General features: G+C 43.4%; 1 protein-coding gene across 1 annotated transcript in view; it reads left to right on the top strand.

The window, feature by feature from the left end:
* The first annotated feature begins 13223 nt into the window (after positions 1-13223).
* LOC142217585 (apoptosis-associated speck-like protein containing a CARD) overlaps positions 13224-16021 on the top strand; it is an 80486-nt gene continuing 77688 nt past the window's right edge. The window contains exon 1 of the mRNA XM_075285885.1: positions 13224-13440. The gene's annotated coding sequence lies outside the window, so the exon portion shown is untranslated. The remainder of the gene's footprint in view (positions 13441-16021) is intronic.

The raw sequence follows: 16021 nt of genomic DNA, 5'->3' as shown, positions 1-16021 counted from the left end.
ACGTCTAAGACGACTCTCTCCTCTCACTTTCACTTTTGATAGTTTTTTTCTTAGCAGTAAAGTTTCTGGGTGTATATGGCAAACAACTCCTTGTGTAATAGACGTCCATGGAAAAATGAATCAACACCTGGAGCCTGAATAATACAGGTTACTTCCCTCCCAAATCCTGAAGATAACCAAGAAAAGGTCAAAAATATGTGTAGACTGTGAACACCTAAAACATAATTTTTAATGATCAAATAAAAGTACTAATAAAAAATACAACTCGTGAGGAATTTGAAACTGTGGAAAGACCTCACTCATGGACTCCTCGTCCATTCATCTCCTGATAATGCTATACATCTCTACCCTACGCGTTTCACTGTAGGTGGGCTACTCTCATGAGGGGAACTAAGGCTAATCGCTGTATAAAGCTAGAGAGGTGTAAGACCAGGATAGTACGGAGGCAGAAGGTGGCCACCGGCTAGTGACACCACCTCTCTGCCTGTCAGTCAGTGCTGGAATGACCGCCGGAAGGGGAAACAACCCTGGGATATACACATAACTGTTACTGAATGGCACATGAATTTTAGTGTAAATTGTTACCCACTTTCTAGGGTATTTTGTATAGATAGGTTCCTAGGAGCCCTAAGAGTTTTCTACACTATGTTTTATAGATATTTTCCTAGGAGCCCTGACAGTGTTATACACTATGTTTTATAGATAGGTTCCTAGGAGCCCTGACAGTGTTATACACTATGTTTTATAGATAGGTTCCTAGGAGTCCGGACAGTGTCCTACACTATGTTTTATAGATAGTTTCCTAGGAGCCCTGACAGTGTTATACACTATGTTTTATAGATAGGTTCCTAGGAGCCCTGACAGTGTTATACACTATGTTTTATAGATAGGTTCCTAGGAGCCCTGACAGTGTTATACACTATGTTTTATAGATAGGTTCCTAGGAGTCCGGACAGTGTCCTACACTATGTTTTATAGATAGGTTCCTAGGAGCCCTGACAGTGTTATACACTATGTTTTATAGATAGGTTCCTAGGAGTCCTAAGCGTGTTCTACACTATGTTTTATAGATAGGTTCCTAGGAGCCCTGACAGTGTTATACACTATGTTTTATAGATAGGTTCCTAGGAGTCCTGACAGTGTTCTACACTATGTTTTATAGATAGGTTCCTAGGAGTCCTAAGCGTGTTCTACACTATGTTTTATAGATAGGTTCCTAGGAGCCCTGACAGTGTTATACACTATGTTTTATAGATAGGTTCCTAGGAGCCCTGACAGTGTCATACACTATGTTTTACATATAGGTTCCCAGGAGTCCTGACAGTGTTATACACTATGTATTATAGATAGGTTCCTAGGAGCCCTGACCGTGTTATACACTATGTTTTATAGGTAGGTTCCTAGGAGTCCTGACAGTGTTCTACACTATGTTTTACACATAGGTTCCTAGGAGCCCTGACAGTGTCATACACTATGTCTTATAGATAAGTTACTAGGAGCCCTGACAGTGTTATACGCTATGTTTTATGGATAGGTTCCTAGGAGCCCTGACAGTGTTCTACACTATATTTTATAGATAGGTTCCTAGGAGTCCTGACAGTGTCATACACTATGTTTTATAGACAGGTTCCTAGGAGTCCTAAGCGTGTTCTACACTATGTTTTATAGATAGGTTCCTAGGAGTCCTGACAGTGTTATACACTATGTTTTATAGATAGGTTCCTTGGAGCCCTGACAGTGTTATACACTATGTTTTATAGATAGGTTCCTAGGAGTCCTGACAGTGTTCTACACTATGTTTTATAGATAGGTTCCTAGGAGTCCTAAGCGAGTTCTACACTATGTTTTATAGATAGGTTCCTAGGAGCCCTGACAGTGTTATACACTATGTTTTATAGATAGGTTCCTAGGAGCCCTGACAGTGTTATACACTATGTTTTATAGATAGGTTCCTTGGAGCCCTGACAGTGTTATACACTATGTTTTATAGATAGGTTCCTAGGAGTCCTGACAGTGTTCTACACTATGTTTTATAGATAGGTTCCTAGGAGTCCTAAGCGTGTTCTACACTATGTTTTATAGATAGGTTCCTAGGAGCCCTGACAGTGTTATACACTATGTTTTATAGATAGGTTCCTAGGAGCCCTGACAGTGTTATACACTATGTTTTATAGATAGGTTCCTAGGAGCCCTGACAGTGTTATACACTATGTATTATAGATAGGTTCCTAGGAGCCCTGACCGTGTTATACACTATGTTTTATAGGTAGGTTCCTAGGAGTCCTGACAGTGTTCTACACTATGTTTTACACATAGGTTCCTAGGAGCCCTGACAGTGTTATACACTATGTTTTATAGATAGGTTCCTAGGGGCCCTGACAGTGTCATACACTATGTCTTATAGATAAGTTACTAGGAGCCCTGACAGTGTTATACGCTATGTTTTATGGATAGGTTCCTAGGAGCCCTGACAGTGTTCTACACTATATTTTATAGATAGGTTCCTAGGAGTCATGACAGTGTCCTACACTATGTTTTATAGACAGGTTCCTAGGAGCCCTGACAGTGTTCTACACTATGTTTTATAGATAGGCAACTACGAGCCCTGACAGTGTCATACACAATGTTTTATAGATAGGTTCCTAGGAGCCCTGACAGTGTCCTACACTATGTTTTATAGATAGATTGCTAGGAGCCCTGGCAGTGTCCTACACTATGTTTTATAGATAGGTTCCTAGGAGTCCTGACAGTGTTATACACTATGTTTTATAGATAGATTGCTAGGAGCCCTGGCAGTGTCCTACACTATGTTTTATAGATAGGTTCCTAGGAGTCCTAAGCGTGTTCTACACTATGTTTTATAGATAGGTTCCTAGGAGTCCTGACAGTGTCATACACTATGTTTTATAGATAGATTGCTAGGAGCCCTGGCAGTGTCCTACACTATGTTTTATAGATAGGTTCCTAGGAGCCCTGACAGTGTTATACACTATGTTTTATAGATAGGTTCCTAGGAGCCCTAAGAGTATTCTACACTATGTTTTATAGATAGGTTCCTAGGAGCCCTGACAGTGTTATACACTATGTTTTATAGATAGGTTCCTAGGAGCCCTAAGAGTATTCTACACTATGTTTTATAGATAGGTTCCTAGGAGCCCTGACAGTGTCATACACTATGTTTTATAGATATGTTCCTAGGATCCCTGACAGTATCTATTTGAACATCTCTAATAATGACTCCAAGACTCCTGACTTGTTGTTTTTATAGTTTTATTACATAAAATCTTTATGTTGATAACAAAAGTTAAAAAAAAACACATTACCATAAAATTCAAGTGAGCAGATTTTTAACAAAAACATTGTTTGAGAACCTCCTTAAGAAGCTTAAAAAATCGAGTTTGTCAATCCTTGATGAAAACCACACAAGCCTATTCACGTTTGACCCCTGGTCCTACATGTTAAAAACATCTGCAATATGTTTTGTGTTCCAGGGACTAAATTAATGAAGTATTTTTCACCTAGAATTACAGATGTCTTGGAATTCTTTCACAGACTGTAGAGGACGGGGCCGAGTGGTGGGGATGGTGACAACTTCATTACTTCTAGAAGATATTGGACCACAAATTGTTCAAAGATGAAGAGGTCTCCTTGGTCTGTAGCAAGTAATACTAATACCTTATAGGCACACGACCATCTCTTTGGTAGAAGTGTCAACACATTTCCTTTGGTAGAAGTGTACGCCTTTGGCAGTCTACTCCGCTTCTTTGTTCGTCATTTTGTAGAAGATATTTAGAGACAAGACTACGAGGAATTTATCTTTAGCTTTTCTATCTTCAGGATCTCTTCTATTCTCTCATCTTCTCCTGGATGTCTCGATGGTGTCTCAGTAACTTGATCAGCCTGAACTGTAGCAAATGAATGAATAAAATATCATTACACACAGAACTCGTCTTATTTTAGAGATCTATTCAGATGTGTCGATAACATTCATTTTTTCGAGTACTCTACAATTTTTTTACTCCTCTTTGCAGCACTGAGGAACGATAGTTCAAAAGTTTTTAAATTTTGCCCATTGCTTATAGAGATGCGTGAACTTATTGCCATGCTGGAGCTTTGCAGGAAATTTCATCAGTTTGCATGGTGCGATAAATTGTGGAAAATTTCTGATCAACTAAAATTTTAGGCTGTTCCCATGTTCCCACAAACACCTCTCCAAAAGATTACTCCACTTCATGCTGTCCAACACCACCCATTACTCTACATCTCCGTTTTACCGGTTTTTTGTTTCCTTTGTCTTTTAGGTTTGGTATCTTCAGTGGCTTGTTGGCTTTCCCCTGTAGCGCCCACCGTGGATTGTACATTCGTGGTAGGTTTGTTGCTTTTTTCTCCTGCAACATTCTGCTTCTGGTCTGCCGCGCTGATCTGTCCACCTCCCGTCTGAGGAGCTTTGTACAAGAAATGGAAAAATCAAAAACACAAAAACATGACTACTTCAAGCTCCAACAGACAATGTGGCTACACCTTAGTCACTGATCCAACTGTGAACTACTGCGAAAACCTGAACATAAGGTAACCTTCCTTATTGACAAAATTTGTCTGGATTTTCAATTTTCTTATCTTTTATGCACACCAATGAGACATAGCACAGTCAGCAACTAGTCATAGTCAGCAGCAACTTGTTCGGCAATTTCTGCTCCAGTTGCTCTTCTGTGGGATCAGACCAGATGGAATAACCTTTGCTCCTCATGGACATCAATGAGCCCTACTAATTCAGCAGTTGTCCTTCCTTGGACCACTTTTTGGTAGGTACTAACCACTGCCTACTGCGAACGTCACACAAGACCTGCTGTATGGAAATGCCATCAGACAGTCGCTGCCATCACAATTGGGCCTGTGTCTCAGTTACTCCGATCCTTGCGCTTGCCCATTTTGTCTAATACCAACGTAACAACGTTGAAAACTGACTGTTGGCTGCCTAAAATATTCCACCCTTGTGATCATATAATGTTATTTATTTCATCTTAGTGTTATGGCTGATCCTATATATTGTCCATTTTTGAGATGATCATCCCCCTTGAATCCCATTTATCACAGCAATTTTGGGTGGTCATCTCAGAGACAGGGGCATAACTACTGTAGAGGCAGGTTGCCACAGGGCCCGGGCCATTAGGGGGCCTGGTGACAGACGCTACCGCTGCAGGGTTTTTTTGTTTTTTTTTAATAGGCCGTTACAGGCCCTATTTACTTGCCGATCCTGGCTGGGCCAGGATCGGCAAGTGACACCGCGGGCCCCACAAATACTATCATTATACTCAGGGGTCTTTGCAGACCCCCGAGTATAATGATCGGCGGACCGGGAGAGGTAAGGGAACGTAAAAAACACTGTTACTTACCTCTCCACGATCCTGCCAGGCCTCCTTCATACTTGTCTGACGTCTCTGACGTCACATGAACCCGACCTGCTTCCCGGGTCATGTGACGTCTGACGTCATTAAAGAAGGACAAGAGTGGCGGCCGACAGCATAGGAGCCGGGAAACAGGTAAGCAACTGTTTTTTTTTAATGTTTTTATTTCCTTGGGTCTCCGATTATTATACTCTGGGGTCTGAAAAGACCCCAGAGTATAATAATTGTTTATGGGTGTCCACAGTGGGACATAATACTTTGTGCAGGGGCCACTAATGGACATAATAGAGTGCAGAGGAGGGGGTCAGTCGAGGTCTTCGGCGTTGGTGTCGGTTGGGGGGGGGGCCATGTCAAAAGTTCACCACGGGGCCCCGCCATTCCTAGTTACGCCACTGCTCAGAGATATTTTACTTGGTATACAATTTGTAAGACCACAACCCAGACATGAACTTTAATAACTTTAAGAGCAATTTGGACTCTTATCCTGTATCTTTCTATATATGGCTCCACTGAGAAACACAAGTCTCCAGGAGATGTTTCCAGGGACAGAACTTTTTTCCATGTATGTTCATGTCCTTGCTCTAAAGGGCAGATACACCAAATACTCTCCAAAAATGATCAACACTTTTACTCTTCATAGAGCGCACAGTTACAGTTCACTTACAGCTTGGTTGTTTCCTTTCTTGTTTTTTCTTGTTGCTTCCCATTTCTGGTTGTACAATTTTGTCACCTTCCTTCTCAGTCGTGGGTTTGTGGTCCACAGCTCCATCCAAGGTTTGCTCTTTCACAGTTGACTTCTCTGTGGTTTTAGTCTCTGCATGTACATTAGTGTAACATCATAAATAACACTGTTATTCCAATTGTATAGCTGTTGTATGAAATAGCGTCCATGTGCCACCACACAATGTATGGGGCCACCAGCCTCCTGCTCCATATACTGTGCCTGACCAGGTGGTTGGTGGGGATGTGGGGTGTCGTGCTCCCACAATCTAATATTAATCATCTACCCTAAGGATAATTTATTACAATTAAGTCTTGGACAACCAATTGATGAACTTTTTGAGTAAGGAAAGTCATCAAATGTCCATCACGTGAAACTTACTCAAACGTCTTCAGTCCTATCCAACACAAATTCGTACCCTTCAATACCACCCAATAATCTACATCACTGTTTACCGGTTTTAGGTTTCCTTTGTCTCTTAGGTTTGATATCTTCACCGGATTGTTGGCTTTTCTCTGATTTACATCCTAGAGCGTCCCCCATGGATTGTGTAGTCTCAGTTGGCTTACTACTTTCTTCTGCTTCAACATTCTGGCCATCTTCCCCGATCTGTCCGCACATCTGAGGAGCTTTGTACATAGATTAGAAAACAAAGGCATAAGAGACATGACCATTAAATGTCACCTCATATTGACATGCAGAAGAGAAGTTTACAGTCTTGTCCAAAAATTTTAGGCAATTATATTCGTCAATTACCAAAAAGTAAAGTGAATGAAGTCAAGTGAAATATAAATCCCCTCACTATTCGGTATGACCTTTACCCATCAATTCTCCTTGGTACTTGCAGACAGTTTTTCGAGAAACTTGGCAAGGAGGATGTTCCCGCCATCTTGGAGAACTAAGCACAGATCTTCTGCGGATGTAGACTGGCTCCAATCTTCTGTCTCTTCATGTCCTCCAGAGACCAGGCCTATATCTGTACAGGTCATATCATCACTTCCAGGATTCCTCCTCCTCCAAAGGTCACACCAAATATTGATGGGATTTATATTTCTCTACATTTCTGTTTTAATTAATCAAATGTAATATTTCACTCACCGGCCTCGGTTACATTTGGGGCCTTCTTCACATTTACCTTTGTGATATCTGGTAAGATAAAAACAACGCATCCCATTACAGCCATGTTGTGGTCCAGCGGCTCATCCTACTCCACGTATATGAATGGTGACCGCACAGGTAGTTACAAAAACATCTAAAGCAGAGCATGGTGGGCCTCCATGTTGGGTGTCATGGTGCCAGGGATTAGTATGGAGCTTTACAAGGATTGGATTTTTTCTGCCCAGTGCATTAGGCCCAGTTCACATCTGCGTTCGGTATTCCATATGGGGAGTCCGCTTGGGGAACCCCGAACGGAAACCTGTCCAAAATCTGTCCACATCCTGTCTGAGGAGCTTTGTACAAGAAATGGAAAAATCAAAAACACAAAAACATGACTGCTTCAAGCTCCAACAGAGAATGTGGCTACACCATAGTCACTGATCCAACTGCGAACTACTGCGAAAACCTGAACAAAAGGTCACCTTCCTTATTGACCAAATTTTTCTAGATTTTCAATTTTCTTATCTTTTATGCACACCAATGAGACATAGCACAGTCAGCAACTAGTCATAGTCAGCAGCAACTTGTTCGGCAATTTCTGCTCCAGTTGCCCTTCTGTGGGAAAAGACCAGATGGAATAACCTTTGCTCCTCATGGACATCAATGAGCCCTACTAACTCAGCAGTTGTCCTTCCTTGGACCACTTTTTGGTAGGTACTAACCACTGCCTACTGTGAACATCACACAAGACCTGCTGTATGGAAATGCCATCAGACAGTCGCTGCCATCACAATTGGGCCTGTGTCTCAGTTACTCCGATCCTTGCGCTTGACCATTTTGTCTACTACCAACGTAGCAGCGTTGAAAACTGACTGTTTGCTGCCTAAAATATTCCACCCTTGTGATTATATAATATTATTTATTTCATCTTAGTGTTATGGCTGATCCTATATATTGTCCTTTTTTGAGATGATCATCCCCCTTGAATCCCATTTATCACAGCAATTTTGGGTGGTCATCTCAGAGACAGGGGCATAACTACCGTAGAGGCAGCGGAGGCGGTTGCCTCTTTGCAGACCCCCGAGTATAATGATCGGTGGATCGGGAGAGGTAAGGGAACATAACAAACACTGTTACTTACCTCTCCACGATCCTGCCAGGCCTCCTTCATACTTGTCTGACGTCTCTGACATCACATGAACCCGGCCTGCTTCCCGGGTCATGTGACGTCCAACGTCATTAAAGAAGGACAAGAGCGGCGGCCAACAGCATATGAGCCGGGGTACAGGTAAGCAACTGATTTTTTTTAATGTTTTTATTCCCCTGGGTCTCCGATTATTATACTCTGGGGTCTGAAAAGACCCCAGAGTACAATAATTGTTTATGGGTGTCCACAGTGGGACATAATACTGTGTGCAGGGGCCACTAATGGACATAATAGAGTGCGGAGGAGGTGGTCAGTCGAGGTCTTCGGCGATGGTGTCGGTTGGGGGGAGGGGCCATGTCAAAAGTTCACCACGGGGCCCCGCCATTCCTAGTTACACCACTGCTCAGAGATATTTTACTTGGTATACAATTTGTAAGACCACAACCCAGACATGAACTTTAATAACTGTAAGAGCAATTTGGACTCTTATCCTGTATCTTTCTATATATGGCTCCACTGAGAAACACAAGTCTCCAGGAGATGTTTCCAGGGACAGAACTTTTTTCCATGTATGTTCATGTCCTTGCTCTAAAGGGCAGATGCACCAAATACTCTCCAAAAATGATCAACACTTTTACTCTTCATAGAGCGCACAGTTACAGTTCACTTACAGCTTGGTTGTTTCCTTTCTTGTTTTTTCTTCTTGCCTCCCATTTCTGGTTGTACAATTTTGTCACCTTCCTTCTCAGTCGTGGGTTTGTGGTCCACAGCTCCATCCAAGGTTTGCTCTTTCACATTTGGCTTCTCTGTGGTTTTAGTCTCTGCATGTACATTAGTGTAACATCATAAATAACACTGTTATTCCAATTGTATAGCTGTTGTATGAAATAGCGTCCATGTGCCACCACACAATGTATGGGGCCACCAGCCTCCTGCTCCATATACTGTGCCTGACCAGGTGGTTGGTGGGGATGTGGGGTGTCGTGCTCCCACAATCTAATATTAATCATCTACCCTAAGGATAATTTATTACAATTAAGTCTTGGACAACCAATTGATGAACTTTTTGAGTAAGGAAAGTCATCAAATGTCCATCACGTGAAACTTACTCAAACGTCTTCAGTCCTATCCAACACAAATTCGTACCCTTCAATACCACCCAATACTCTACATCACTGTTTACCGGTTTTAGATCTCCTTTGTCTCTTAGGTTTGGTATCTTCACCGGATTGTTGGCTTTTCTCTGATTTACATCCTAGAGCGTCCCCCATGGATTGTGTAGTCTCAGTTGGCTTACTACTTTCTTCTGCTTCAACATTCTGGCCATCTTCCCCGATCTGTCCGCACATCTGAGGAGCTTTGTACATAGATTAGAAAACAAAGGCATAAGAGACATGACCATTAAATGTCACCTCATATTGACATGCAGAAGAGAAGTTTACAGTCTTGTCCAAAAATTTTAGGCAATTATATTCGTCAATTACCAAAAAGTAAAGTGAATGAAGTCAAGTGAAATATAAATCCCCTCACTATTCGGTGTGACCTTTACCCATCAATTCTCCTTGGTACTTGCAGACAGTTTTTCGAGAAACTTGGCAAGGAGGATGTTCCCGCCATCTTGGAGAACTAAGCACAGATCTTCTGCGGATGTAGACTGGCTCCAATCTTCTGTCTCTTCATGTCCTCCAGAGACCAGGCCTATATCTGTACAGGTCATATCATCACTTCCAGGATTCCTCCTCCTCCAAAGGTCACACCAAATATTGATGGGATTTATATTTCTCTACATTTCTGTTTTAATTAATCAAATGTAATATTTCACTCACCGGCCTCGGTTACATTTGGGGCCTTCTTCACATTTACATTTGTGATATCTGGTAAGATAAAAACAACGCATCCCATTACAGCCATGTTGTGGTCCAGCGGCTCATCCTACTCCACATATATGAATAGTGACCGCACAGGTAGTTACAAAAACATCTAAAGCAGAGCATGGTGGGCCTCCATGTTGGGTGTCATGGTGCCAGGGATTAGTATGGAGCTTTACAAGGATTGGATTTTTTCTGCCCAGTGCATTAGGCCCAGTTCACATCTGCGTTCGGTATTCCGTATGGGGAGTCCGCTTGGGGAACCCCGAACGGAAACCTATATGCATTAAAAAGCAGTTAGCTAAGAAACCACAGAGTTTCTGCTCGGTTTCCGCACGAATCATGCGGAGAGAAAAGTGCTACTGTTCTGAATACGGAATACCAAGATGTGAACTGGACCTAAGCTTCTCCCCCATCAGCTATGACTTCTCCACTCTTGACTTGGTGCTTCAAGGCCCAAGTCATTTTACAATGGATGATGAATGTAAAATGAGTGTCCCCTTCTCTGTGTCACCTTTATTACCAATGGACACTTTCTTCTTACTTCCTCTGAGTTCTTTCTCTAGATCGACCCGGATCTGATTTTCATTGATTTTCTTCAGAACTTGTTTGACTTTTGCTGGCCCATATTTTATGGTGTAGGTTTTCAGGATGGTTTCGGCCACCTTCAACGGATTCTTTCCTTCTAGGTGTTCCTTCTGGATTTGTTCATAACCTCGAGGAGCCTCAGATTTGCAGAGGGCCACAATGAAGTTTTCTAAGTTGGCCTGTGATAGGCGTTTTAGATGCTTTCCCAGAATTTTCACAACATTTGTAATATTTGTACAATTGGTGGTGCTGAAATCCCTGAGGAATAAAGATCAACACTCAGTTAGTGACCGACATAGCCGAGATGTTTTGTATACGCAATAAAGAAATATGTTAAACATACAAAAGATCAATTTCTTAGTAAGGACATGTGTAGAAGATGTGAAATCTGAAAGTATTCTGCCTTGTGTCTTGACTGTAGAAACTTTAGAAGTGCTGTCGTGAAAAGGCAAGATTACAAGTTTGGCAGAATTATGATGCCGGCTGTGCGAAGCCAGTAGATGACCATGCATTTCACTAAACTTTACAGTCTCTCTGCAAAACAACCTATGGGCAGGCACTCATGTACTGACTGCCCCACCTAGTGATGCCCCACATACTGACTGTCACATACTGACTTCTCTGTGTACTGACTGCCACATCTACTGATGCCACCACATACTGATTGTTTCACATATTGATTGGCTCTCGTACTGACTGTCCCTTACATAGTGACTACCCCACCACTGACTGCCCTTCACATAGTGACTGCCCCACCTACTGACTGCCCCTCACATAGTGACTACCCCACCACTGACTGCCCCTCACATAGTAACTGCCCTATGTACCTTTTAAAATATTTCCACCTCCCCCTATTATACATCCTTCTTCACCCCTGGGCATGGCTGTAGGCGACTGAAATCGAAGCCAGTGTCAGCTCATTGAGGCAGAAAAATGGCCGACCATACATGCGCAGTCGGCTCTGCCAGCTGATGACACGACAGAGAGGTGTCAGCAGAAGAAGACAGAGGCGTCGCTGGAGCGTCTTCGGTGAGCACAGGGGACGCCGCCTTTCTAAAGACTCTTCTAAAGAAGATTTTTCCTGCGGCGTTTCCACTTTGTGCAAATTGCGGTGTTTCAGGCCCCGGCTTAAAGGGGTTTATTGGCTCCAATTGGATTTTTCATACTGCTGACATATTGATAGGATTGGTCATCAGTATCTGATCTTTTAGGGTTTGACACCCAGGCCTGGCCCAGATCTGCTGCTTGGCAGTCACCAGGCAGTGTTATAGCAGTAGACATGAAGCGTGTGCAGTATCAGCCATATGGTGGTGGTTCAGGGGACTTGCAGCTCCTGTTACATGAATAGTAATGTCCTGCACATGCGCCCCCTCCTACTGCAGCACAATATGACCTGTAGTATGAAAATCGAAAGTCCCTTTAAGAAGTTTTTTCTGGAGTCTGTATTTATTTAGAGGGCCATGTCTGGGTCAGTATTAGTTTAGGGAGTCCATATTTGCGAGGTCTGGAGACTGTATTTGTATAGGAGGTCTATAGTCTCTATTTATTTAGGGGCCTGGGTCTGCATTTACTTAGGGGTCTGGCCTTGGGTCTGCATTCATCTTGGTATGTGAACATGGAACAGATTTCTGTCATGGAAATTTGTAACTCGTAATACTAAAAATGAAATGAGACTTTCTCTTTGTTACCAGCCCCCCGCCTAACAGCTGTGTAAGGGGTTGGGATATATTTCACTGTTTGCCTCAGGCAGCAGAAAGGTAAGGTGCACACCTACATATGGGGCCTGGGGAATGGTGCTTGTGTAATCTTGAGGATTGTCAGCAACAGGTAAGGTGAAGTGTGGGGAGGGGGAATGAGGGTGGGGGCAGGTTTACAATAAACTTGCTCATCCACTCACTCAGACAATAAGATTCTTACAAGTCACCGCAAGCCTCGGGGTAGCTGCGGGGAAATACAGTAAAGTTCCAGTAACTAGCAAATAATACATGCGGCCAACAAATAAGAAAATGGCCTATTTTATCTTCTGCTGCATAAAAGATGCAAAGTTATCTGCAGCAGATCACGCTGTGTAAACTAGGGTGTAGTCCTAATAATCTATGAAACCATACGGGGGTGAAGAACCACAGTAGCTGTGTATGGGAACTGCCCGCTGGCGTCCCGGCTACACGTTTTTGTTTTTTTTTTATCGAAGGTCTCCGTCTGTGCCAATCAAAAACACCAAGTGCACGAAAAAAGTATGGGTGTCACACTAAAAAAAACATGCCCAGGATGCTTGCCAAAAAACGCACCCTTCCCCTAAAGGGGAGGGAGGTTCCTGACCAAACTCTTCCCCACAAGGACCAAAAGGTGACCGAGTGGGGTCGAGTAACCGATGGACCATCTGCCGGAGCAGGAGGTCCTACCAACGTCCGTTTTCCCCTCGGGCTGCCACCACCAAGGGTACTCAGGACTACCAGTCGTCGAGTTTCTCTTTGGGCTGCCACCACCAGAGATATTCCTTGACTCAAAGAGGTCTGCGCCTGCCCCGGTTCCCCAGGACAGGTCGACTGACAGAGGAGAGAGACCCATTACAGGCCTCATCTCCAGACAACCGTCAGGAAGCATCCCAAAAAGGTACAGCATCCCTTCGTTGACACACAAAAAAGGTGACGAGTGAACAAAAGAGGTGAGAAAAACACTTATATAAGTGGTAAAGTGCCCATACGAGCCTGGTTTACCGCCAGATCTATAAAAATTCTCCTATGCTGGAAAACCAGGCATAAAGGAGTGGGTGCTCAGCAAGGTGTGATTCTAGTGCCACGCAATGTGCCAAAATCAGTGAGTTTCCCAAGCTCAGTGATTTACGGCACCCCGGGGGCCACTCAACCCCCAGGGCACGACACCAGAGACCTTCGAGCGCTTCCCCGGCCCATGGTAAGATCCCCAGGGAGCATCCTGTCCCCCTGGTGGTCGTGTTGACAGCGTCAGTGGCGTTCTGCCAGCCCCCTGCAGTGGGTCCATCACCTCCACTGGCGGAGCCGGCGTACTAACCACGTCCCCCATCAACAACGCCTCAAGTGGTTCTCCGTTCCTACCTCCATAGATTTCGGCCTACTCCTGCTGTGGCTGGTCCCGGACCGCACTCTCCAGCAGTTTCACCTACTCTCTACTTCTGATAAGAACAGATACTACACTTGATCTTAGCCATAAGGTCCCGGCTACATGTGCCATGATCTAATTGCGGATATTGGGCACCATAAACACTATTATTTGGCTTTGATTAGACTATGACCTTCTCCAGATCTCTAATAACTGAGAGCGAGTGACAAGGAAAGTATCAAGCCACGAGCTCATAAGACTTCACACAGGTCTCTCGTCTTGTCCTCACGTGTCTTCCTCATTGTCAGAGCGATCATGTCTAAGGATGTACTAAGAAGAAGAGCGGGACTGTGCAACCTGTGGGCGTGGTTATGCAGATGAAGGGTGTGGCTATGCAGATAGGACTGGGGAAAGGTATTGCATCATTTCTACCTGAGGAAAGTTACAGACAAAACAGGTTTAGAGAGTATATTAGCAAATAACTTATATTACAATGAGTCTCTGTGGGGAAGGGGTTGGGTGAGTATCACGTACTGTATGTACACAAAATATATGGATGTGTGGTCAATGGTCACAGGTGGGGCAGGGGGCATTATGTAGGGGCCTCTTGAGGGATCATTATATTGTGTGTGCTTTTAGAGGGGGCATTCAATGATGTGGGGGGGCTCCACTAAAGTGTTAAAACGGCTGCGCTGGAAGGGAACGTATTCAGGAACATAAAGGTGTCGCAAGGGGAAGTCTAGAAGGGATGAGGGAGTCTGAGTGGTCTGGAGGGGACAGAAGAGTCTGAAGGGACAGAAGAGTCTGAAGGGACAAATTAGTCTGGAGGAGACAAATGGGTTTAGAAGGAATAGAAGGGTGAGAGGAGTAATATGAGAGAGGAGTCTGCAGGAGAGCGAAGAATCTGGAAGAGGTCGTAGGAATCAGAAGGGAAAACACATCTGGAAGGGACCGAGAAGTCTGAAGGGGACAAAGAGGTCTGGAAGAGGAGAGAGAATTCTGAAGGGGACAGAATAGTCTTAAGATGGGCAGAGGAGTTAGAGAAGAAAGAGGAATCTGAAGAGGACAGAGGAGTATGGAGAGGACAGAGGGGTCTGTAGAGGCATAGAAATCATGTTATACAAATATCCTACATACCGTATATATCCCTCCCACATACTCCTTCAGGAGTACAACAGGAACTCCTACAGGTTCTCTATAACTTACCGGAGACTTTGGGCCAGTTGCTTCTGGTTGATCTTCTCCAGCACTATCTCTACTACGTTCAGGGCTCCTTCACTTGTGTACTGGCTGATGAGACATTCTGCAACATCCATATAGTCTTTATCCTCCAGGTGTCTTCGAGGGACGGCGCTGTAGTTATGACTTCCTAAGAATTCCTCATCTCTCAGGTAGGTCTTAAACCTCTTAAAGCTGTCTTTTTCAAGTTCCTGGAGGAGGGAGAGAATGAAGTCCTGAACACTCTCAGTCATTGTGGCAAATTAATACTGGGAATGACCCAACAGACAAAACTCTCTTCTGACTTTCACTTTCAATTGTCTTATCAGGAAACATTTCCATGTGTAATTATAAGAAACAAATCCTTATAACTGTTCTTTGTGGGGACATGATGCGACACCCCAAGCCTGATAAGGTTTTCGTACTGTGTATAAGGGATGGGATATGAAATGTAACTGTGTATCTTGTTGTTGCTATAATTCTTAGAATACTTGAGACTTTTGTGTTGAATGTAATTAGTATCTCAGCTGCTATACGGTGTTGGTATAAACTGTACATAGTGTCTTTGGGACAGAGGTATTTGAAGTTAATATACCTCGATATACAACATCGTATGCTTTGTTATTTTCTGCCAGTAGTGTGTTGACATTTTTTTGTTTGTAAAAGTTGCCATATTCTGACAGCAGTCACTTTTTTATTTGTCTGTGTCGGGGGATGTCTTTTTTTGCGGGGCCGGGTGTAGTTTGTAGTTGTTGCATTTTCGGGAAATGCTATTGGTTTGATCACTTTTGATTGATATTTGTATGATAATGAAAATAGTGAAAAAACAGTGGTTTTGGACTTTTCAGTATGTTTGCAGCTACGGCATTAAGCATCCAGGCAAAATATTTGTATAGCT

The sequence above is a fragment of the Leptodactylus fuscus genome, chromosome 8, assembly GCF_031893055.1.
Source record: "Leptodactylus fuscus isolate aLepFus1 chromosome 8, aLepFus1.hap2, whole genome shotgun sequence".
NCBI classification, from domain to species: domain Eukaryota; kingdom Metazoa; phylum Chordata; class Amphibia; order Anura; family Leptodactylidae; genus Leptodactylus; species Leptodactylus fuscus.
This window is presented reverse-complemented; position numbering and strand designations above follow the sequence as displayed.